Below are 23,707 nucleotides of genomic sequence, written 5' to 3'. Positions count from 1 at the left end.
CTTTGCTGGACAGAAACTTAAAAAATAGCAAGAAAATTTATTGCAGACCGGGAAGGTGGTAAGAAAATTGCCATTCAAGCCTGGGAAAATGGTGACCTGCATTCTGTAGTTGAAGAACATTTGGCAAAACTAATACTAGCAGAAACATAGAAGATACAACATGGACCTAATGAACTTGTGAATTTGGCTAAGGAAATTCCCAGGCAGAATGTTCTAAGTGCCAGCAGGCTTCTTTGAGTTCTTGATAATAAAGTGTGGAGAAAGACTGATTTAAAAAGAAATGGATTTTTAAGTAGGATTTAAAGAAAGTATTCCAACTTAGATTTTGTTGGGTTAGAAAATACAACTATTTCTCATTTCTAGCCTGTCCAGTGGGCAGAAGGTTCTGAAAGTAAGAGGTGGCTCAGACAAAAATCAAAGACGCATGCCGCCAGGACCACATGGCTTCAGGTTTCAGGTCGAGTCAAGGACATGGATACAAAACCCTTTGTTAAGATCAGAGAATGTGTTAAAAGGTGCTTGTTCCTCCTGAGCTAGACAAGTTTCTCCTAAGACTCCTAAGAGCATTTGCCCATGGAACTCTGATTTATAGCTAAAGCAGAGAGAAGGCTCGTAGCACAGAGATACGTAGGCAGAACTTTTGTCTGGTGGGTTGGATGATAATTTTATATCCTGAAATCCCACAGAGTTGTTTAAGAAGCTGAATCAGTTTAGCCTGAAAAAGATCAAGACAGTGCAACATGGAAAGAAGTCTCCTTTCCCCCAATGTCCTGAGGGCTGTCAGAAAACTACCTAGTTGAAAGCATAGACTATTTCTTATAGAAAAGGAAAGGTGATTCAGAGGGTAGAACCAAAAGCTTGAAGGGAGAAGCCACGTGTGGAGGAGAGCTGCTCCCAGCGGGGAGATCTAGGGTTTCTTCAGTGAGCAGGAGGAATTGCAGGGCAGGCATGGCTGCGTTCCAATCGCTACATGCTTCCCCTTTCCCCCTGCGGGTTTGTAGTGTCTGCTGCAGATACTGTGTGTGTGGAAGGCAGTTGGCTTGTCTTTTTAATTCATGGGTCTACCTGTGTCCAACTTAGATCGTGAGATCCTAGTCTTTGCATTAGACCCTGACACCATAATGAGATGCGAGTTATGGAATCTTGGGAGAAAGTAAGTGTAGTTTGCACATCAGAGAATATAATATTTTATGGTCAAAGGATAGATTCTGGTAGATTATAGATGACTACAAATTCTTGCTGCTTCTCCTATGGAGAGGTGGGGTTTATTTTCCTTCCCTTGCATCTGGCCTGGCCCTTTGCCTGGATTTGACCAGGAGAATGCAGCAAGAATGCTGATGGCACCTTTGTGGCTAGGCCTTTATCTGCAGCTTCCACCTGTGCTCCTCTTGGGAGAGCTCTTATGGAATCCAGTCACGTGTCAAGAACCCAAGTTTGGCCAAGTGGGAAACAGAGATAGGTTTTGCAGCTCTTCCTCCAAGGTCACAGACTTGCAAATGAAGCCATCTAACTATAACTTAATGACCGTGGCCTATGTCTCAAAGAGCAAAAGAAATGTCCTCCCCCTCCCTGCCTAAACTTATGATGCAAAAAATTGTGAACAAATAAAAGCCACAGACTTTTGGGGGCGGTTCGTTACTTAACAATCTTAACAATGGGTAAACCAAACAACTTCTCAGACGAGACCGCCTCCAGTAGGCTTGGCTCATGCCTTGGCCATGGACCTCTCCAGAGATTAAATTTCCTGAAACTTCAGGTACATTGAGCACTATCCCAGTGTACTGTATATATGTGTTTAATTAAAACAGAAGGAGTGTGTTTTCATGTGATTAAAGTTGAATTATATGGCATACATCTTATTGAATTCTCAAAAATGGATCAAGTTCCCTAATATTTTATCTTGGTTATGTTGAATCTGTATTATAACTGAAACTGTTAGTCTGACTATACCATTTAGACCTGGTCATATTTCATGAAAATACACAGATGATCAATCAGAAACCATCTTAGGACAGTGAGTGCAGAGTGAAGAAACACGATTCATGTCTCAGTGGGCATGGTAGCCCTGCTAGATTTTTGGCATCGAATCCTTCCATTTCTCCCTCATTTTCATTTACAGAACACAGTGCTGTGGATGGAAGTTCTGAAAAGAACTATGATGTACAAAGAGAGAAAAGGAACATTTTAAATAAAGACAAATTCAAAACCCCAAACTCTTTGAAATTTCAAATAGTTTTCCCTCATTCACATCCATAAGCTGTAAATGAGGAACCACCTGAGACATCAGGGTCTTGTTTGAGTGTTTGGCTGATCACAGACCTTCTTTCTCTTTTCATGTCCCCTGATTTCCATCTGGGGAGCTGTGAGCTATACCCACAGTCATTACCAAAATTGATTTTGAGTCTACATCTAAAGCATTATCCACTACTTCCCTGAGGAAGATGAAATATGTATTTATCAAAATGTCTTGGCTGAAAAAAAGGTAAATAAAAGCTGATGTAATAATACCAGCATATTTGTATTTTTAAGCAAGAACATCGTCTGCCTGCCTGCCTGCCTGCCTGCCTGCCTTCCTTCCTTCCTTCCTTCCTTCCTTCCTTCCTTCCTTCCTTCCTTTTTCTTTTTCCTTTTTTTTGACGGAGTGTCTCCCTGTCTGTTGCCCAGGCTGGAGTGCAGTGGTGAGATCTCTGTTTACTGCAATCTGCACCTCCCGGGTTCAAATGATTTCCCTGTCTCAGCCTCCGGAGTAGGTAGTGCCCGCCACCATGCCCAACTGATTTTTGTATTTTTAGTACAGACAGGGTTTCTCCATATTGGCCAGGCTGGTATCGAGCTCCTGACCTCAGGTGATCCACCCGCCTCGGCCTCCTAAAGTGCTGGGATTACAGGTGTGAGCCCATCATGCTTTCATTTCAAATTTTCCTCCTTCCATTCCCATCTGTGAGGCTGGCTTCCCTGCAAGTGTAGTGAGCCGACAAGGGAAGCAGGTGCTGTAAGTAATGGATGCCTAAAAAGGTTGTCCGCAAAGACAGGTACACCTGTAAAGGACAACTGGCATGCTGTTGGAGTTTCCACAGATAATTACATTACCCAGACTTGTAAAATGTCAGACATAAAATAATAAACAGGACTCTGGATTTGGTGGTTCTTTCTAATCAAATAGAGCCATCTATGGAGCAAATCTTTATTTCACTGGTTTCTGTCAGAATGATGCCCTTTCGTCAGCAGCTCTTTATTCACGAAATACTGCACAGGCAAGCATTTTTCCCCTCTCCACAGTATTAATTAAATTACATAAAACTGGCAGTGTTTAAATTCTGGCATCTGTATTGTCTCACTTAATTACACCCCTGGACTCCTTTCAAAATCCTTTCATTTGCTACAGGGACATCTATTGGTGAAAGGGGAAGAAATCAGATGTAAGTGATCAAATGTAATTTGGGGTTTGCACCTGGCCCCATCCCCAGCCTTGCTGAACCGATTCCTGCAGTCTGTCTGTCTGGAGCACTTCCACCCCGTGCACAGTGGCTATCACTAGATAGCAGAGGGAAACTAACACAGCGACAGAGATTCATTTTGAATTAAGGAAATTCTATTGTTGGGCCTCACAAATAAAATACTTTTCTATATTCTTTCCATTTTTTTCAAACCCACTCAAGAATACCCTAAAGTGAGATACATTTTTTCCCTCCCCAATCTCAGCAACCTACTTACGTCATTTAAGGAGCTTCCTTATAGCTCGAGCTCACAAGAACTGCCCAGAAGCTCACAATGAACGCCATGCCTCAGAGGAGGTGTCTGAAAGCCAAGCTCAGCAGAGGCCAGTCCTGCCTTCCCAGGGCTTGGGCAGGGTGGACAGGACATTCGCAAGGCAGAAGAGCAAAGCACCCAGCTCCAGCTGTCAGGTTAAAAACTGTTGCCAGAATAAAGATTAAGGAGGCCCACAAGATTTTTTTTTTCTGTGTTTCTTTTTTTTCTCGTCAGTTCTTTCTCCTTCTTTTTTCTTTTGAACTTAATGTGTCCAAAATCAAATTAGTTTATTCTCCAGATATACTTATCTCATCTATGTTTATTACTTTTTTTTTTTGTCTTAGTGAATGACTGTCATCCAAGCCAGAACCTGGGGTCATCTTTGATTTTTCTTGCCCGCTACATGCAGCCCCCAAATTTCAGCCTCCACCTGCTTCTCACCCCCATTGCCACTGCCTCAGTGTGGACAATCGCTAACCTGCAGCTGGGCTCTCATGCATTCTCTAGATCCTCGGAACTCTTGGCCCTTTTTCCACATCCTGAACCTGCCACTGGTGAGCCTTCTAAAATGTGAATCTTGCATGGTTACTGCCCAGTGGCTCCAAATTGCCTACACAATAAAATCCAAACTGCTTAGCATAGAAATTGGGACCCTCCATGATCCGGACCTTGATTCCTTCATCAACCTCATTTCTCTCTCTATTAAATTGTTCATTGTTGTTGAACCACTAAATAGGATCTATAGACTGAAGTGTTAAAACAGATAGTTAGACTCTACTAAGAAAATATGGGGCAAAATTCATCAAGTTTTTACTTTCTGTGGAAGCACTTTGAAAAGAGAGAAAAATCTTAGGTTTGATTCAGAAACAGTTGTGCTGGTTATAATGGAACATGGATTTATTTTTTGAACTAAAATTAACATATTTAGCAATTCAGAAAATACTGTTATTAATCAAACAGCTAAAAGTTTATCTGTCTTTCTTTTGTTGCTCATCAAATAGTTAATGAATGCTAGCAATATGCCATCCAATGCAGTGAGCACTGACCATGGGAAGATAAATGGGCCTTTTCCAGCCTTCCATGAGCTCACAGTCCAGGGAAGAAAAAGACAGTCACAGCCACATGATAGAGTATGGCTAATCAGAGAAACACAAATACATTTTTAGCTGTTTGGTTAATAATGCCATTTTACAAATTGTTAAATGTATTAATTTTAGTTCAAAAAACATTGAAGTTCCATCATAAGCATCAATTGTGTTTCTTTTTTTTTTTTACTGGTATGATCTTTATTATAACCTCCATAATAACCTGTATTTACAAAAAGAAAAAATAAAAATGTAAGTTGTAGGAACAGTATTCTCCAAATTATTTGACATTTAAGACCACTGACAAAAAGAATCACTAGAGATGTTTCTTAATCAAACCAAAGCACCCAGGTTAACCTAGCTTGTGTTAATTACATCTCTATATCACATGTATATCACAGGTAGTAAAAACCTCAGGTAAATCTCACTTGAGGAAAAAAAGGGTTATTGTTTTACAAAAAGGCAAATTTCAGGGTGGGGGTTGACATTTACATTTAGTTACAGTTTGATCCAGGTACCCCACTATGTTCTCAATTTCACTCTCCTTCTCTCAACTATAGTTACTTTGCCGTTGTTTTTCACACATCAACCATCCCCATGTAGTGAAAAGTACTGACACTAGAAACTCCAGGTTTCATTAAATCAGTTAGTCAACTTTATAGACTCAAACAAGCCTTTATAGTAATTCTATAAAAAGGTCCCAGATGATTGAACATTCCTGGCCTTGCTTGGGTCACATGTCCACTCTTGATCCAAACATGTAGCTAAAAGAATACAAAGTACTGATTGATCAACATTATCCTCTTAAGCTTGGGGTCAAGGCATGGGGTAAGCTTCCTCCAAACAATGCAGGCTGAAAGTACAGAAACAGCAGTTCTCCAGGGGAAATTTACCAAAATAAAGAGGAAAATATGTTGGACAGGGAAGAAACAAAATACAGTTATTACTGTGCTTGAGCTGAATCTTGAAAGATGAGTAGAAGTTATCCAAGTAGAAGAGATGATGAAAGTCATTCTAGGCAGAGGGAGCAGATATGGAAAGACAGAGCATAAGAACACACGGGACCTTCAGGTACCTTTTACAATTATTTCAATTTGATAGAATAGGTGTGGATATATGGCAAGTTAGAGATCCGGAGATGTTGATTGAAATTGTAATGAGTCGTACTGGAGAGGCAATGTGAAGTACTTGTAAGTTTCAATAATCTTTTGGGGAAGACTTCACGTACCAGAAACACAAACACTTTAACATTTCAGTAATATCATTACTGAAGATTAGGTAAAGCTGTCTTCTGAAGGATTACAACCCTTGTATCTTCGTCCTTTGCACCTAGTTGTGGTCAAATAGCTGAAGATGGGTTTCTGACTTAAAAGCAAGCTGGGATAAAATCTCTCCCTTTAGAGAACCCCCATATAGGTGGGTCATTTGCCAGGTCCATCAGATCAGCACTCTAGGGAGAATTAACTAGTAAGAAGTAGACATAGAGTGGTAGCAGAAGAGGCAGAGAGTGGTTGCACAAGCTTAATGGCAAGAACTAGAGATGGCGTGACAAGAACACAGCTACTAAAACTGTGGTGTGTCTTAAACCAACATTCCAGTTCCTGTAACAATATTCCAGCTTCTGTGAGACTGTGCTGTGTGACTTTCCTGTATGGTTCTGCTGTGCAGATGGAGTCGTTGCTATTGCTGTCCTTTGTGTATCTCTACAATGAACTCCTAATCTTATGGTCACTCCAGAGGGCCTCTGTTTCTTGCTACCCAAAGGAACTCAAACAATTTAAGACCCTGACATATATCAATCCACAGTCTTCATGATAAACTGAAGGCACTGGAGAAACTGAAGCATGTTATTGTAAAAATTCATGATAAGTTTGTTTCCCAATTAATTAAACAAAAGAGTACGCCCTAAAATGGAGGAAGGAGGAGTGAACCAATTACTCCATTTCTTCTATGTACATGGGAAAGTTTTTCTACTCTCATTAAAACAGAAACTCTTATCTTCACCCTCTTCATCTGGTAACAATAAAATATTTTTATAACCAAACAGTGCTTTAGAGATCATGGCAGCAAACCCAGGATTTCAGTCTTCTTGATACAGGTGTTACTGCTGTAATGTCAACAATAGAGTTGAGACATGTCTAAGAAGAAAAACAAATCCAGCACCCAGTCTGAGAGAATGCCTATAAATAAAACATGAGTGAGTCACACCTCCAAGGGTCTCAAGATCCTTATTTGTATTACGAAATGATCTATTTCGGTATATATTTTAAATCTGAAGCTTGCAATATTCTATTTGTCTTTAACTATAGAAAGGTTAATAATTCTGCCATGAAATAAGTGAGTGAAAAAAAGTTCCTGAAAATAAATTTACATATTTACGTTTGCAAATGCATTTTACTAAGAACCACAATAGTGATGAGTTAAAAAAAAAAAAAATCATTGTCCTTATATACCACACCAAATAATTGCTCTTCTAAAAATGTAATTTCAACACACACACGAATCTAATACATTTTTCTCTTCTTGTTCTATGAAAGAGGCACCTGGAAACAGCACACTAGAGACACAATGGGTGAATTTCATAGACAGTTCAACTTTGGGCATACTCTGGGTTTGCGGTTGTGCAGCTTCTCTTCCCACAGGTTATTATGATGAGGTTGAAACATTTACATTTATATTTGTTATCTGGAAGAGATAATTAGATATTTTCACTACAAAATAATTTACATTAATGGGCTGTAACTTTCAATATGTAGTTTTAAACTGCGCATTTAAATAATAGATATCTGTCTCCCTTAGTTTTACCGTAATTGTCTCCATGCAGTAGCTTTATTTTTCTGTTCAAAAACACAATCGGCTTAAAAAGCATCCTAAATGTCTGTAGTTTATGAGTTTGAAATTTTGGGACAGGTGAAACAACAAGCTTGTTCTGAATTTTACTAAATTTGTAGTATGCAAAATGAAAGTGGCTGTGAAGTAAAAATGACAACAGAACGGCAGCTCTCGCTGAAGATCTGAGGACTCCATGCGGGATAAACTTGTCCTCCTGGGGGCATGTGGCGTGAGGGAGAAATGCTGGGATTTATTGCTTTAGTCATTTCTGTGTATAATCCAAAATACTTGTCAGATATTAATTAGAAACAAATTTGCCTTACTTAATTATATAACCTGAATTTATTCTCAGCCTATGTCAATAACGACCAGTTATTGGTTAGCAACCCGTTATTACAAATCATGCACTGAATACTTTGTTCACTCCCCACTCCCCGAGCTGTTACATCAGCCATGATCTATGGGCTGAGATAGGTTCACAAGATAGAGAGAGGAATAGCCCTCAAGGAATTCAGTTTAGAATACTTCATATCTACCATCTATAGATGGGCTTTGCTCTAGCAGATTCTTAGCACCAAGATTTACAATTACAAAATTGATCGTCTGTAATGAGGGCTTCTGAAATATAAATGGGATGCTTTCGCTGAAGAAACGTAGGCTGAGCCTGAACAATTCTTTAATTAGAAATCAGAAGTGAGTGTCCCTATGCTCAACTGATATTGATGAAGTTGGGTATGATTTAAACTATTTATTTTATGCCCTCTTTTTACAGTAATTTAGGAAGTATTGAAAGATTCCAATTTCTTGTGAGTTGAGAAAGACAATAAAATATGCAAATAGGCAAAGTTCTCTGGTAACCTGTGTCGAAATATTTCAGGCTTTTGAGTCAGAAGTGACAACTTCTAGGTAAGCTAATATGGAAAAAATGACCTTTGTAAGTTACTTAACTTTGTAGAGGTTCAGTTTCCTTGTTAATAGCACCAACGTGCTCTTAACGGTGACATTAAACAAATATTATATGTCACTATTGTGTGTGGTTGCATATAAGCACCATGGAAATGCATATATATAAACACTAAGACTGCAATAATAATAATAATAGTAATAATAGATTATCCCCACATAAGGTCTTTAGGGAATGATCGAGATAAAATGCTAATCATTCAATCTTCAACTGCTCCCAGGGCTATATTCTTTGTAGCTTCTTTCCTAATTATGCTTTTTCCTAAGTAATATAAACATTCCCCAGCAAACCTGCTTATACTACTAATTAGTCACATCTGGAATAAAGTATTTGCAAAGATAAGAGTCAACAAATAGCTCTCTAAATTATGAAGGCCTTTTTGAAATTAGTAGACTCTGAAAAGCGTGGTTTGATTCTACAGAGTATTACATTCATTCTATTAATGCTTAATGTGTACCATTTAAAGCAAGAGGCCACTTTTTCATATCCTAAAAAGCCTCTAAGTAAAGAATCCACATCTCTAATGGTACTACTATGGTCTGAATGTTTGCATCCCTCCAAAATTTATATGTTGAAACGTAATCTCCAAGGTGATGGTAATGGAAAATGGGGCCTTTGGGAGGTGATTAGGCAGAGCTCTCATAAATAGGATTAATGCCCTTATAAAAGAGACTTCAGAGAGCTAGCTTAGCCCCTTGCACCGTGTAAGGATGCATGAGAAAGTGCCATCTATGAAACAGGCAGTAGGCCCTCCCCAGACACCAAATCTGTTGGTGCCTTGATTTTGGTCTTCCCAGCCTCTAGAACTATAGGAAATAAATTTCTGTTGTTCATAAGCCAGCCAATGATAATTTGTTATAGCATCCTGAACAGACCAAGAAAGGTACTTTTAGTTTTATTTGTTGTTAGCACTCAAACATATCGACAAAAATCCAACTCACTGACCAGTCTCTAGATCTCTGTGTTGCAAAGTTTCTTTTACAGTATGAATAAAGTTGCCTTGAAGGTGATTTTGTTCCCAGACCTTCTGTGGCATTTGCATTCTAGATTGAGCTATCATAATTAATTGAATATTATTCATCAGATGATTGTGACTTTGGGCTATTTTTCCTGCAGGTAGCACCTGAACAGCTCTTACTAGATCATTGTGATTGGGTAAGAGTACCACTGAAATTCCTACTCTGCTGAAACTCTGTTCTGGCAACCTAATTTTTACACACATGTTTCTTGTCTATATAAAACCCGTAACCACACTTTTGTAATTCAAACTCTCTTCAATTAGTCTGATATCATAGAATTACCTTCAGCCTAAAAACCAATATCTGGCATTCCAAATGTAGGAAGCAAATTGAATTGAATTGCACTAGTCATAAAAGTTTAGTGTGGTCATCACTCGTATGGGTTCCTAGATTGGTAAGGATTTTAATATATTTAATGTGAAAAGTGTGTGCTGTCTAATCCAGCCTTTGCCTAGCCTTCAAATCATACTTACGGCACACCAGCACCCCAGGTGCTGTTTGAGGCACTAGGGATATACAGGGGCCCTGTTCTTCAGCACTGTGTTTTTGTATGGAGAAATAGACAATAAAAAGGTTGAAAAATAAAAATAAACAAGAGAATATTAGATAACAAAAAAAATGTAATGAGAATCTGAAGAGAATGTATATGTGTGAGAGAGATTAGTCAGTTTGGAGTTTGGGGTTCATGTAATTGAGAAATCAGGCCTGGAGATCATAATCCAAGCAGAGGATTTCAGGAAGAGGGAAGCGTCAGAGGAACATCTTGGGAGGGAAGCTGAGCTGGCTGCGTTCTAGGGACAGGGAGATGCCAGAGAGTTCTTCACATGAGAAAGGGGAGCTTCCAAGGAAACGAGGTTAGAAAAGTGAGGTCCGCAGACAAGGATAAGAAGTTTGGATTTCATAGAACACAGATCTGCAATGAGCGTGTTCTTTTTCCCTTTTCTCCATATATTCTTCTGTACATTTAATTGTTTCAATTTATTTAGAATTATTTTTTGTGTTTTGATATGAAAAAGTTATATTAAATCCAATAGTAAGTATCTATGTGAAGAGTTGTGAAATGACCAACTTTGGGTAATTAACATATAATTAAATTAAATGAATTATTCATATCTTCAAGTGTTACTGGACATTGGTAAGCAGAATGGTCATGAATTTAAAAATATCAATTTGTATAATTATAATCTGAGAATATAATTGTTAAAGGATGTGGAGAAACAGTGAGATTTACAGAATAAGGGCTTTAGAAACTGAATTCACGAAGGAATACATGAAAAGATGCTCAATATCACTAGGAATCAGGGAAACGAAAATCAAACCACAGTGATGGAACATTTTGCATTCTTATTTGCAAAAATTAAATATCTGACTGCAACAACTATTGTTGAGGTTTGCAGCGGAAACTGTCATTCACTGCTTGTAAGAATATAAATTTGAACAAGTACTTTGAAGTTCAATATGGCATATTTAGTAGATTTTAAAAAATACACATCCTCTGATTGAGTCGTTCTGCTTGTAGGTATAGGGGCATAAACCTAGGGAGGCATATGCAAGGGTGTTCATTGCCCCTGAAATGATTCAGAAACAATCTAAATAATCACTTCCAGGAGGATGCATACAAAAGATGTATTTATGCCATGGAACATGAGAGAGAAGTGAAAATAAATGAACTAGCACTACATGTATCAACATAGATACTCTCACAAACATCATATTAAATTAATAAACATAGCTTTGGAAAAGTACATATGGTATTGTATCAGTCTGTTCTCACACTGCTATAAAGAAATACCTGAGATTAGGTAATTTATAAAGAAAAGAGGTTTCATTGGCTCATGATTCTGCAGGTTGTGCAGGAAGCATGGCAGCTTCTGCTTCTGGGAGGCTCAGGAATGTTCCAATCATGGCAGAAGGTGAAGGCGGAGAGAGGCACTTCCCATGGTGGGAGCAGGAGCAAGAGAGAGCAGGGATGTGCCACATACTTCTAAACCATCAGATCTTGTGAGAACTCACTCATGATCACAAGAACAGGGCCAAGGGGATGGTGTTAAACCAGGAGAAACTGCCCCCATGATTCAATCACCTCCCACCAGGCCCCACCTCCAACATTGGGGATTACAATTTAACATGAGATTTGGGTGAGGACACAGATCCAAACCATATTTGGTATGATACAAATTCTGCAAAGCTTTAAAAATACAAAACATAATATACTTTTCTCAGAGGTATACATGAGTGGCATAATGCAGGGAAATGATAACAATTTCTGTTTGTCACAGGAAAGAATAATCAAATTACAATTTCTGTTAGAGCATTAACTTTTGCCAATTTGTCAACAACTCTGTCAAATTAATCTTGTTTGCATATTCACGTTCAGCAGAGAGTAGGCCCGGATCTGTTCATTTATCATTATTAATAGTTAATTGAATAATGCTTTTTATTAATTTTAAAATTTCTTTCACTTGAAGTAAAAGATATAGCAAAAGTCTTCAAAAATAATGATATGTTTGGCAGAGATTACACAATAAATTCCAGAAATTAAAATACTATCCATGTCTTTATTTTTTTTCCAAGTTTATTTCTTGCAGCTTTAAAATGCCTCTATAGAAATAAATAAATTAAATAAATACATAGTATAAATTCCCTATTACATAATAAATTCCAGAAATTAAAATAATACTATCCATGTCTTTCTTTTTTACAGGTCTGTTTCTTGCAGTTTTTCATAGAAAAAAAATCTTACTGTCTATTCCATTTTATGCTGCTGTAAGAGAAGCCTATAGTCCAGGTAATTTATACTGAACAGAAATGTATTGGCTCATGGTTCTGGAGGGTGGGAAGTCCAAGATCAAGGGGCTGGCATCTGGTGAGGACCTTCTTGCAGTATCATCACATGGTGGAAGGCACCACATGGGCACAATGAGGAGGCAAAAGGGGGAACTCATCCTTTTATGAGGAACCTACTCCCATGAAAGCAGCATTAATCCATCTATGAGGGTGGAGCCCTCCCAGCCTAATCACCTATTAATACTGCTATTAATCACTTATTAATACTTCTATCTCTTAATACTGTTACAAGGGCAGTGAAACTTCAACATGAGTTTTGAAGGGGACATTCAAACCATAGTACCCAGTAAAAACTTTTAGAGATATTTTAATTTACTTTTTTTGTTAAAAATTTCAAATATTTCCTTTTTCTTCAAAAATCAGAGAAAATGACTGATTCTTTGAATTGACATTATTTTATTTACTACTTTATAATGAGAGTCTACTTCTTGCTGAAAATAATCAAAGTATCCAAGCACTGACTATTTAATTTTTTCCGGCCATGGAAGACTAGCAACTTTGGTCATTTCTTCTGGTATTCCTCTTCAAATTTTGATTTCTTTACTGTGTAATATCCATTTCATTATATTTTGTTGCAGCCACAATTAATTGCATTCCAGAAATTTCAGTGCACTGATATTTAAGAAACATTTTAAAAACTTTGTGTTTCATTGTACTTTGTTCAAGACTGGTACTATTCAAATTCATTAAAATATTTCATCCATAAACTAAAATTTGGCTGGGGATGGTGGCTCATGCTTGTAATCCCAGAACTTTGGGAGGCCAAGGTGGCTGGATCATGAGGTCAGGAGATTGAGACCAACCTGACCAACATGGTGAAACCCTGTCTCTACTAAAAGTACAAAAATTAGCTGGGCATGGTGGTGCATGCCTGTAATCCCAGCTACTCAGGAAGCTGAGGCAAGAGAATGGCTTGAACTAGGGAGTTGAAGGTTGCAGTGAGCCAAGATCACGCGACTGCACTCCAGCCTGTTGACAGAGCAAGACTCCATCTCAAAACAAGCAAGCAAACAAACAAACAACAAAAAAAATCCCTGAAATTTGCACTTACCAAACCGAAATATTACCCCCCCGAGTTTGCATTGTCCCACTGCTTTACATTTTATTTTATTTATTTATTTTTGAGACAGGGTCTCTCTGTCACCCAGGCTGGCGTGCAGTGGTGTACATGGCTCACTGCAGCCTCAACCTCCTGGGCCCAAATGATCCTTCTGCCTCAGCCCCCTGAGCAGCTGGGACTACAGGTGTGCACCACCATGCCTGGCTAATTTTTGTATTTCTTGTGGAGATGGGGTTTTGTCATGTTGTTCAGGCTACTCTTGAACTCCTGGGCTCAAGCAATCCTCCTGCTTTGGCCTCACAAAGTGCTGGGATTACAGGTGCGAGCCACTGGCCTGCTTCACATTTTAAATGCTATGAAAACTGAAAGTGATCCCAGAATAACAGAATTGGAGCAACTCAATTAAATTGCTTCATTTTTTTCCCCACTATGCTTTCATTTTTTATCATAAATCTACTGTTTTTACTACAGGGTTTGAAGACTTTAACTGAGTCCAAAGTAAGCTTGTATTATCCCAAAACTTTGCAAACTCACTCTCCAAACTGACACATGTAGCTGAGCGCTCTGAAATAACCATCATGTTGAATACAACTTACATTAAGGATAAATAGTAAAAATATGCTTCTTTGGAGTTCACAGATTATTAAAGCTTAATACTAACAGAACTTGGACCAACAGATGATTGTTTTAAGAGAGTATTTTAGCACTGAAGTAGTTTACAATTATACACTCCTGGTGATACTAAAAAGCAGTCTGGCTTTGTGTGAGTTTGTTATTGTTTGGAAATTTGATACAGACAACGTTCACTCTCTTTGCACTCAGGAGAGGCCCCGTCTGTAGTACACCACGGATTGATCTGTGAACTTGCCTTGTTCTTTTCCATTTTTGCATAAGTCCTCCTCTTTCCTGATCTCCGTATCCTGACTAACCATCCTCTCGAAGTCTACTTTTAATCCCTTCCTTCTGCTAAACCTTCTTAAACCGAAAAATGACAGCAAGCTTTCCGGCACTGGACCTCTGAAGACACTATCCTCTACCATACACAGTATGGCTGATGCCTTCCTAGAATTGCCTTCCATTTTTAATACACTTTTAATCTTAAGTAGTCATAGTAGAAAGTTGCAGAGACTATCACTGTATTTTCACAGGCCTTTTGAAAACCTTATTGACTGATGGAAAGGACAGGAGTGAAGAGAGAAAGGACTTCAGTTACATAGTCATTATATTTGTGCAGAATGAATAAGGCACGTTTCAGTAAGCCAAAAATCACTCAGGAAAAGACTCAGAATGCAGACTTCCTGCCCCCACCTGAAGCGGGATACTGATACAGTATCCTGCTGCAGCGGGAATTTCACATTTTAATCAGTGACGTCACCCCCCAACTCACCAGCTGATATTGATGCAGGTGATCCTTGGACCCAAACAGGAAAAACGCTTTCTCAGGGGAACTGATATTTTGTATTGGACATAAGAGACTAAGGGCCTTAGGGTATTCCCATCTTGATCAAACTGACCCTGGAATGATAAAGTGAAGCTATTGTCCAATTCCATTTATGTTAGTGAACAAACATTAGAATAAAATAATGTTTGAGAAAATGTTTGTAAACCATTTAATGCAATACAAATATAGCTACTAGTTTTACATTGAGGATGGTGGTTGACAAGATATTATTGTGTATGTTTTGGATTAAAAAATAGGGGGATGGGGTAGGATCATTGGTTCTGTAGTGTGACTCTTGATGAGATGATTCCAATAAATGTGTTTATACCAATTCAGTAATGGTGTGAAATCAATGTGGGCCAAATCCCAGCCTCAGAGGCAATGCTGAATGCTTTCTCAGTGTCCTCAAACAAGTTTTCAAAACCTGCAAAAATGTCTGCAGAAAGTGGAAAGGGGAAATTAAATTTAGTTTTGTTTGTAAATAAGAAATATTCTGAATCCAAACACATATGCTCTAGGCTAAACTCTTACCAGATTAGCATAATCAGAAAGTTGAATTTGTTAATTCCAGATCAAAGAAGGGGTTCTAATCCATGTGTTTCTTTGCATAATTTGAGGACGTGTGACAGACTCAGACAGAACATGCTTGTTTGCCATTTTAATCACGGCATTCTTTTTATTTATTTATTTATTTTGGAGACGGAGTCTTGTTCTGTCACCCTGGCTGGACTGCAGTGGCGCAATCTCAGCTCACTGCAAGCTCTGCCTCCCGGGTTCACGCCATTCTCCTGCCTCAGCCTCCCGAGTAGCTGGGACTACAGGCGCCTGCCACCACACCCAGCTAATTTTTTTGTATTTTTAGTAGAGACGGGGTTTCACTGTGTTAGCCAGGATGCTCTTGATCTCCTGACCTCATGATCCGCCCGCCTCAGCCTCCCAAAGTGCTGAGATTACAGGCATGAGCCACCGCGCCTGGCTCATGGCATTCTTTATGGAGCACAACTCATCCAAAGTTGTCCTCGCTTGCCTGAAAGCAGTGGGGGTCTCCATAGCCCACTTTGAGGGAGATGGGGGAGACACCGGGGCTGTTTCATGTGCAACATTAAACAGCAGTTCGTGATACAAGGTGGAGAAGAATATTGCACTCTCGTGTGGAGAGGAAATAAATAACACAAGCTTCTTGAAAGAAACAGGACTAAACCAATGCCATGCTTGGGTGAGGGGAGCCAGGGGACATGACTGTCTCCAGTGGGACAGGCTTTCCTCCAGTAGCCATTGCCAGCTGCCTCGCTGATGGCCATTCAGCAGTGACCCTGAGCACGGGCACCTGCCCTGATTCCCAGTCGTGTCAGTGGAGCTTACTTCAAGGTCTTTCCTCCCAGGAGTGAACCAGCTTAATCTGGGTTTAGCTCGGAACCGGAAGGTGGGAGGTGGATGAAAGTAATTGGCAGGTGAAAGAAAAAGCAGCCTCAGGGTAAGGCCAAGGCTGGGAGCCTGAGTTTCTGTCCTGCGGTGACTTTAATGAGTCTCCTCTGGTTGACTTGCAGCCCTGATTAAATACCATTCCTGATGAATGAGCCGGCACAGTCCACACTGGGACATCATGCAGTGCAGGTGGTAGTCAGAAGGGCATGTTTAAGGATATTACGCGGGTCACACAATGACGAAGCCCAGGGAAGAGCACAAATGTCAGGAAGCTGTTTGCCTTCCCACTAGGAAACTGCACTCCTCTCTCTTCCTCCAGGAAGGTGACGTTCCTCCCACTGTCCTGTTTTCCTCCCAGGCTTAGCGGCTCACCGCATACTGCCCACTTTAGGGTTCTGAGTTATCAGGACCTGATATCCTCTGGCCCACACTTGATCTACTTAGGCTTGTTAGGAAATGACTTGTTTTAGACATGCATATTTTCTAAGTAGACATCAAAGCTTCCTTTTCAGCATGGTAAAACGTATTAAATTACAATACTTCTTTTTTGCTCTTTACTTGCTTCACTTTTTAAAAATATTAAAATATTATACTTCTTTTTAGCCTACAACACATGACTTGAGTAATTCCTTCATGACTCAGGCTCCTTCCTACCTTTGGCTGTGAGTTATTTTGTGGTGCCAGCAAATAGCAAGGCAATGTTTGCCCTGACTTGAAATCGTCCTGCGCCCTGGGCCTTTGAACACTTCTGCTTGATTTTTATGCTTCCTTGGCTCTTTCCATCACTTTCTCTCCCTGCTCAAAGTGATGCTGCAGAGCTTCCATTCTTCTCCCTCTCCTAAGGTGAGTTCTAAATATGTCACATGACCAGACTGTTTTTTCAGAGTGTGTGTAAAGTAAGGATAAATGAGGATCCAGGTGACAACTGATGAACTAATTCATCATGAAACACATGACTTTTCAAGTCATCCATAATGAGAGACCAGACAACTATTTAACTTCCCAAGTAGATTCATTTTTAATGCAAATAGTTGAGGCTGCTGGTTAAGTGACCTTCAAACAAGCAAGATGGGGCTGGGTGATGTCGCCTTCTAGTTTTTTGGTTATTTATAGAATCCCTTCAGAACAGGAACTGAATAACATGTATATAGTTTGTATTAATTTTAGTAGTGCCTAGGCCTTATTTGACATACATATTTAAAGGAAATATTAAAATAAGATGTTACATTTCAACATGAAATATTTCTCTGGAAGATACTCACCCACGAAATGATCTATGTATACTTCTAGCCACAGCAGCATCGTTTCGAGCGACAAAAAGCTGGAAGCCACTTCAATATCCTAGAGACAGGCAGTCTGAAGCAACCGTGAGCCACCTTTCCAATGGACTAGTGAACAGCTGCAAAAATAGAAGCAAAAAGAAGGATGTTCTGTGTGACCACTGGGGTGCGATTTCTAACCTGGTGACGAGACTGCTGTAAACAACTGGCCCGCAGTGCATCCATGCAATGGAGGCTGATCCCTAGTTCTTCTGGTTGGCGGGCAGCTCTCCTGTGGGGACTGCATCCTTTTTCTCTTCTGATCCCATTGTCCTCTAAGGCCTCATTGTCTGCATCGAGCTGATGGAATGGAACAGAGGCACGGTAGAAGCAGAGCTGTTTCCGAAAGCCTTTGATCTGAAAGTGCGCATGCCTTCTACTCCCATTCTACATGAAAGAACCGGTCATATGTCCTTATTCAGATTCAGGGAAGGCTGGGAAATGTGATTCTGGCTGAGCAGCTGCTTTTGAGCCGTGACTGTTTCCTAGGAAAGGAGAGAATATGTTTGCTGAACACCTAGCTGCCTCTGCTACCATCTCATGTACTTATCATTACATGAGAAAGCAAGATGCCTAATATTGTCACCGTGCCGGCTATTTGTCTACAGAGGAGTGGCACATATATCTGTATCTGTATATGCATTAAAAATCTAGTGCCCATGCTGACCTATGGGAGAGGACTTTTGGGAATTAGTAAATGGGAGAGGAAGCAGAAGAGAAACTTCACGACCTTGTGTACTCTCGTATTGTTTGAGATGCTACCAATGTACATTACCTACTTGGAGAACAAAATAAATTTAAGAAGTTAAAAAAAAGAGAGAGAGAGAATGCCACCAATCTGGACAGAAGGTAAGGAACATGACTCCCAGATACACTGTAGACCCATCTGGCTCAGGGCCATCCCATCCCACAAGCAGCGTGGGAGTGGATGAAGCCATCTGGGAGCCCCGTCAGGAGCTGCAGTCTTGAAGACTGTGAGCAAAGCGTAGGCGAAAATGTACCAGAACTGATGTCATTAAAGGAAAGCTGCTTTTCTTTGCTCAGAGAAAAGAGGCAGAAGTTTATAGAAAGAAGATCTCACTTCGTGTGATCTGTGAAATATACATAAGCAAAGCAGGTATATTTTCATAGCTTTTATGTAAATATATGTTTCTTATTGACCCCAGTGGAAAGGAGGTCTCTTCACCACAGAAAATGAAACATCGATGTCGCTTCGCATGGTAAATGTCTCCCACAGTGTCCGCCTCTGGATTTAGAAAAAGTAGGGTATCAACAGACAGCTAAAGAAGGAGTTGCTGGCCGGCTACTGCCTACAAGCAGAAATGTGTCAAGGATATTTCATCCCCATTTTCGAGAATTTTTGCCTATAGGACTCCCAGGAGCACAGGAGCCCACTCCAAGGAAAGTTATACAAGGAAGGCAGCCTGTGATAAGAGCAACAGCTGCAGAGATGGCGGCACGCGACCTCCACAGTGCGGTGGGTTCATGCAACCCCCGCTGCTACCCGACAGTGCGTTTCCTACGAGAAGGATGTGAAGAGGGTCCCAGGAGGCATGCCCTCGACATTTCTGGGAGTCAGGCTTTCAGAGGGAACTGGAAGAACGTTTTTCACAGTTTGGCAAAAGATTGTCTTAAGTACAGTTGATTGATTGTTTCCGCCCCCACCAACGTTGTGATTATCCAAGAGATATAATAAAGGACTCTCTTTATTACAGTTACTTATAACGTGCCCTTTTCCTAACTGCCCAGCATTCTCCACTAGATGTGCCAGACTTCCTCCAGTGGGCCCACCGGGAGCACGCATGTGATGTCAGTTCTGTGGAAAGGGCCTGACTTTGCATTTCTGGTGTGCCAGCATCCACTCAGATCTTGTAGGAGTCATCACAATTTGCATCCTCAAGGGGTACCATAACTCACGGGGGAGACAAATACTGAAATTAATAGGATCAGTTGTGATACGTGCTATGATAAAAGCAGAGACTTCTGCTCCCAGATTCTCTGTTTCAGGCATCCATAAAATTACAAATGTATGACAGCACAAACTGGCCATTATTTACCTTGTCAAGAAAGTTATTAAACAAAATCTATCACTTACAGTCACCACCATTTCATAAAATAAAGGTTATTGTAACACAAAAGACTAAAAGCTTATGGTACCAAAGAAGAAAGATAGTTCCTTACTTTCCTAAGTCCAGATGGAGAAAATTTTTACCTTAAAAATTTCTGACACTTTATAATATGCAACTTTTAAAATACAAGTTTGTCATTTTGTTTTCAATTTGGGAACCTATATTCAACAGTGTAATACCAAATGGAGATAGAATGTTCAACTTTTTCCGGTAACGTATTTATCACCGTCATTTCAGAAAATTGTTTTGCATAGATTTAGTGCTGAAAATTGAAGCAATATTCCTAACGATATTCAGGGTGATCAGCACGCATATTCCAGGTAAACTGGCATGAATTAAGGCTCTCATTCCTGTAGGTACTTTTTCCTTAAAGATCTGGTATTCCTTCATCAATAGATGTGTAGGAGAGTGGCTTCAGGTGTCTCTTGTTAGACAGTCACTACACCTGGGGCTGTGTCACTTGAGGACTGTAATCACCACAGGGAGAATTGAGGAATTTTTTCTCAAAGAGATGCCACATATTAGTAAAAGTGTCTTGGACCTACAGAGGCCTACTCCCTGGATGTTGAGAATATCTAGTATAATCTTGAATTTACTCTCAGGAGTAAAGGCTGATTTCAAGAAATATTTTTTAAGCCTGCGCATCTTCTCAGGGCCTACAGACCAGACCGGCCACCGGTTGTTGATGTCAACATTCCTGCAACACTGAGTCAGGTACCTGACTGTGATGGATGCGTCCTCAGTCTGAACTCTCTTGGGAAACTTGAGGCAATTCCATTTTTCATGCATTATTTTCTTGTCATTCTCTAAAGTCAAAACACTGGGACAATCATCCCTTCCCAGAGCCTCATTCCCACAGTGTCCAGACCCTCCTGTCTTTGACCAAGCTCTCATTATCTTACTTCTTCCATCATCTTTCAACTTGGAGGATTTGTTCCTTTATGTTTGGTTAAGATGCCTAATTCTTCCCAGGAAACTCTCTCTTCCTCTGGTTTTTCTCCTTTATTCTTGCAATGAAGAGATTTACATTAGCATGTTTCCGTAACGAACCAATCTTTCATTGTGGAATAAACCAAATATGGCCAGGGTATGTTGGATTATACATCCCCAGATTTGGTTAACTATTTTCTTTAAGATTAATGCTTCCAGGCATGGTAGCTCACGCCTATAAATCCAGTGTGTTGGAGGCTGAAGCAGGATGATCACTTAAGGACAGGAGTTGGAGACCAGCCTGGGCAATGTAGCAAAACCCTTGTCCCTAAATTTAAAAAAAAAAAAAATTAGCCAGGCATGGTGGCACATACCTGTAGTCCCAGCCATTTGAGAGGCTGAGATGGGAGAATCACTTGAGCCCAGGAGTTTGAGGCTGCCGTGAGTATGATCATTCCCCTGCACTCCAACCTAAGCAACAGAGTAAGATTCAGTCCCTTAAAAAGTTCATGTATATATGCTTAGAAGTGACTATAACCTGTAATTCCTTTTATTGCCATTCCCCTGTTGTTTGTTTGTTTTTTACTGAAACAATCGGGGTTACAATGGCTTTTAAAAGTGAACTGGAAAGATGATATATGTATATCCTATTTTCTAAAAGAGCTTTGCATATGTTTGGAAATAATTGTTCCTTGAATGTTTGTTAGAATTTCCTCATAAAACCTTTGTGGGTCTTTTTGTTTGTTTGTTTGTTTGGGGGAAGATTTTTAAGAACTTATTTAATTTCTTTAATGATCATATTTTCTTTATGCTCTTAAATCAATTTTGGTAATTTGATTTTTTCCTAGAAATCTTAAAACTAAATTTTCTAATATACCAACCTAAAGTGTTCATAGGTTTGCTTATAACTATTTTAATCTTAGCTATATCTAGAGATATGCCCCTCAAAAATTCCCAATATGGCTTATTTTGTGCATTCTGTTTTATTCTTTTTTTTTTTTAATAGACAAATTCTCCCTCTGTCACCCTGCCCGGAATGCCATCATGCAAACGTAGCACCTCAGACTCCTGGGCTAAAGCAATTCTCTTGCCTCAGCTTCCAGAGCAGCTGGGACTACAGTCATGCAACCACGCCCAGCTAACTTTTAGTTTTTGTAGAGATGGGGTCTTGCTATATTGCCCAGGCTGGTCTCAAACTCCTGGGGTCAAACAATCCTCCAGCCTGTGCTTGCTAAAGTGCTGGGATTACAGGTGTAAGCCACTGTTTCCTGCCTTGTTTTATTCTTGATTAATATTTTCAAGGATTTGTCAATTCTAGCAGTCTTTTTGGAAACCAGATTTTGGATTCTGCTGATTCTTCTGATGCTTCTTGTCCATTACATGAAGTTCTGTTCTCATATTTATGATCACCTTTTTCTGTCTTCTATGGATTAATTTTTTAAAAAACTGCATGATAAGGTGGATACTTAGGTCATTTGTTACAGCCTGTCTTCTCTCTTAGTAAAACATTTAAGGAGAGCAGTGTTTAAGTATCTGCTTAGCCAAATCCCACAAGTCTTCATTAGCGTTACTATTAGAATTCAGTTCTAGTTATTTTTAATTTTTAATTATGCCTTTTAGTCTCCTTTAATTAGAAAGTATTCTTGATCTTTCTTTGTCTTTTATGACCTTCACATGTTTGAAGGGTAAAACTCAGTGATTTTGCAGCCTTTCCTCAATTTGGGATTTGTTGTGACCTTTTCTTTAGGTGTTCTGCACTTTAACCATGATGCATTTAGGTGCTGATGTCATTCAGTTTTTTTTTCTCCTTAGAATTCACTGGACTTCCTAAATTGATGCTTCATTAAGGATCAGTGTTATTCAATAATTCTGGAAAATTATCAGCCATTATATCTCCAAATATTTTCTTGTCCCTACGTTCTCTATTGTCTCATTCTGGAACTCTCATTAGACATATGTTGGACTTCCTCACTCTATCCTGCATGGATTATTCTCTCATTTTTTCACCTCTTTGTTTCTTTATGGTGCATTCTGAATACTTTCTTCTGATCTTCTATATCACTAACCTTCTCTTCAACTGTGTCTGATCTGATTGTCTCATATGTTGGTTGTTGTATCCATTAGTGTCTGGTGTGTTATGCAAAAACAGTGGCTTAAAACAACAAATGTTTAGCATTCATCACAGTCTTCTGGATTGGCTGAGTTGTTCCCCTGGTCTGAGATAGGTTGTTTGGTTTCTGTAGTCAGCCAGTAGCTCCCTTGGGTCTCATGTGCCTAATAACACCTCACTCAGATGTCTGGAGGTTGGCTTTATATTAGTTGGAGTATTGGGCATCACTCAGCTGTGTCTTTTTCATCACCAAGCAGGTTAGCCTGGGCTCATTGACACAATTGTAGGTGCAGGATTCCCAGTAACATCAAGAGAATCACCCTAATGTGTAAGCTGTTTTTTAGTCTCTGCTTAAATCATGTTGACTCTTGTTCTATTGGCTAAAGTGTGTCAGATGGCCACACTCAGAGTCAATGTGAAAAGGGACTACCTGAGAACATAGATATGGTAAGGAAATTATTTGGTCACTTTTACACATACTATGCCATACTTCTGCCCAGAATTTTTTTCTAAATTTAGCTACTATATCTTTCATTTATAGAACTTGTATTTGGCTCTTTTTCAAATGACTCTTATTATTTAAATAGTATTTTCGGTTCCCTCATCATTACCTTTAACGTTTACTTTTATTTCTTTAAAAATATTAAATAGTATTTTATCTGCATCAACAAATTCTAATATCTGATTAGAATAAGTGAATTTTCATTTCACATAAATCACACTCATGGCAATCTGTGTCCTCATGAGGCCAGTGCTTTTTGAATTTGACTTTGAGTTCCCTGGAACTTCAACTGTA

At 39.5% G+C, this 23,707-nt stretch overlaps 1 long non-coding RNA gene across 1 annotated transcript in view; it reads right to left on the bottom strand.

Annotated features, from left to right (window-relative positions):
• The window catches only part of LOC123573073 (uncharacterized), a 34,614-nt gene extending 16,513 nt beyond the window's left edge, over positions 1-18,101 (bottom strand). Inside the window, exon 1 of the long non-coding RNA XR_010586170.2 lies at positions 17,686-18,101. This is a non-coding gene — a long non-coding RNA (uncharacterized lncRNA). The remainder of the gene's footprint in view (positions 1-17,685) is intronic.
• Positions 18,102-23,707: the final 5,606 nt, after the last annotated feature.

This window comes from Macaca fascicularis, chromosome 4 (genome assembly GCF_037993035.2).
Source record: "Macaca fascicularis isolate 582-1 chromosome 4, T2T-MFA8v1.1".
NCBI lineage: Eukaryota > Metazoa > Chordata > Mammalia > Primates > Cercopithecidae > Macaca > Macaca fascicularis.
This window is presented reverse-complemented; position numbering and strand designations above follow the sequence as displayed.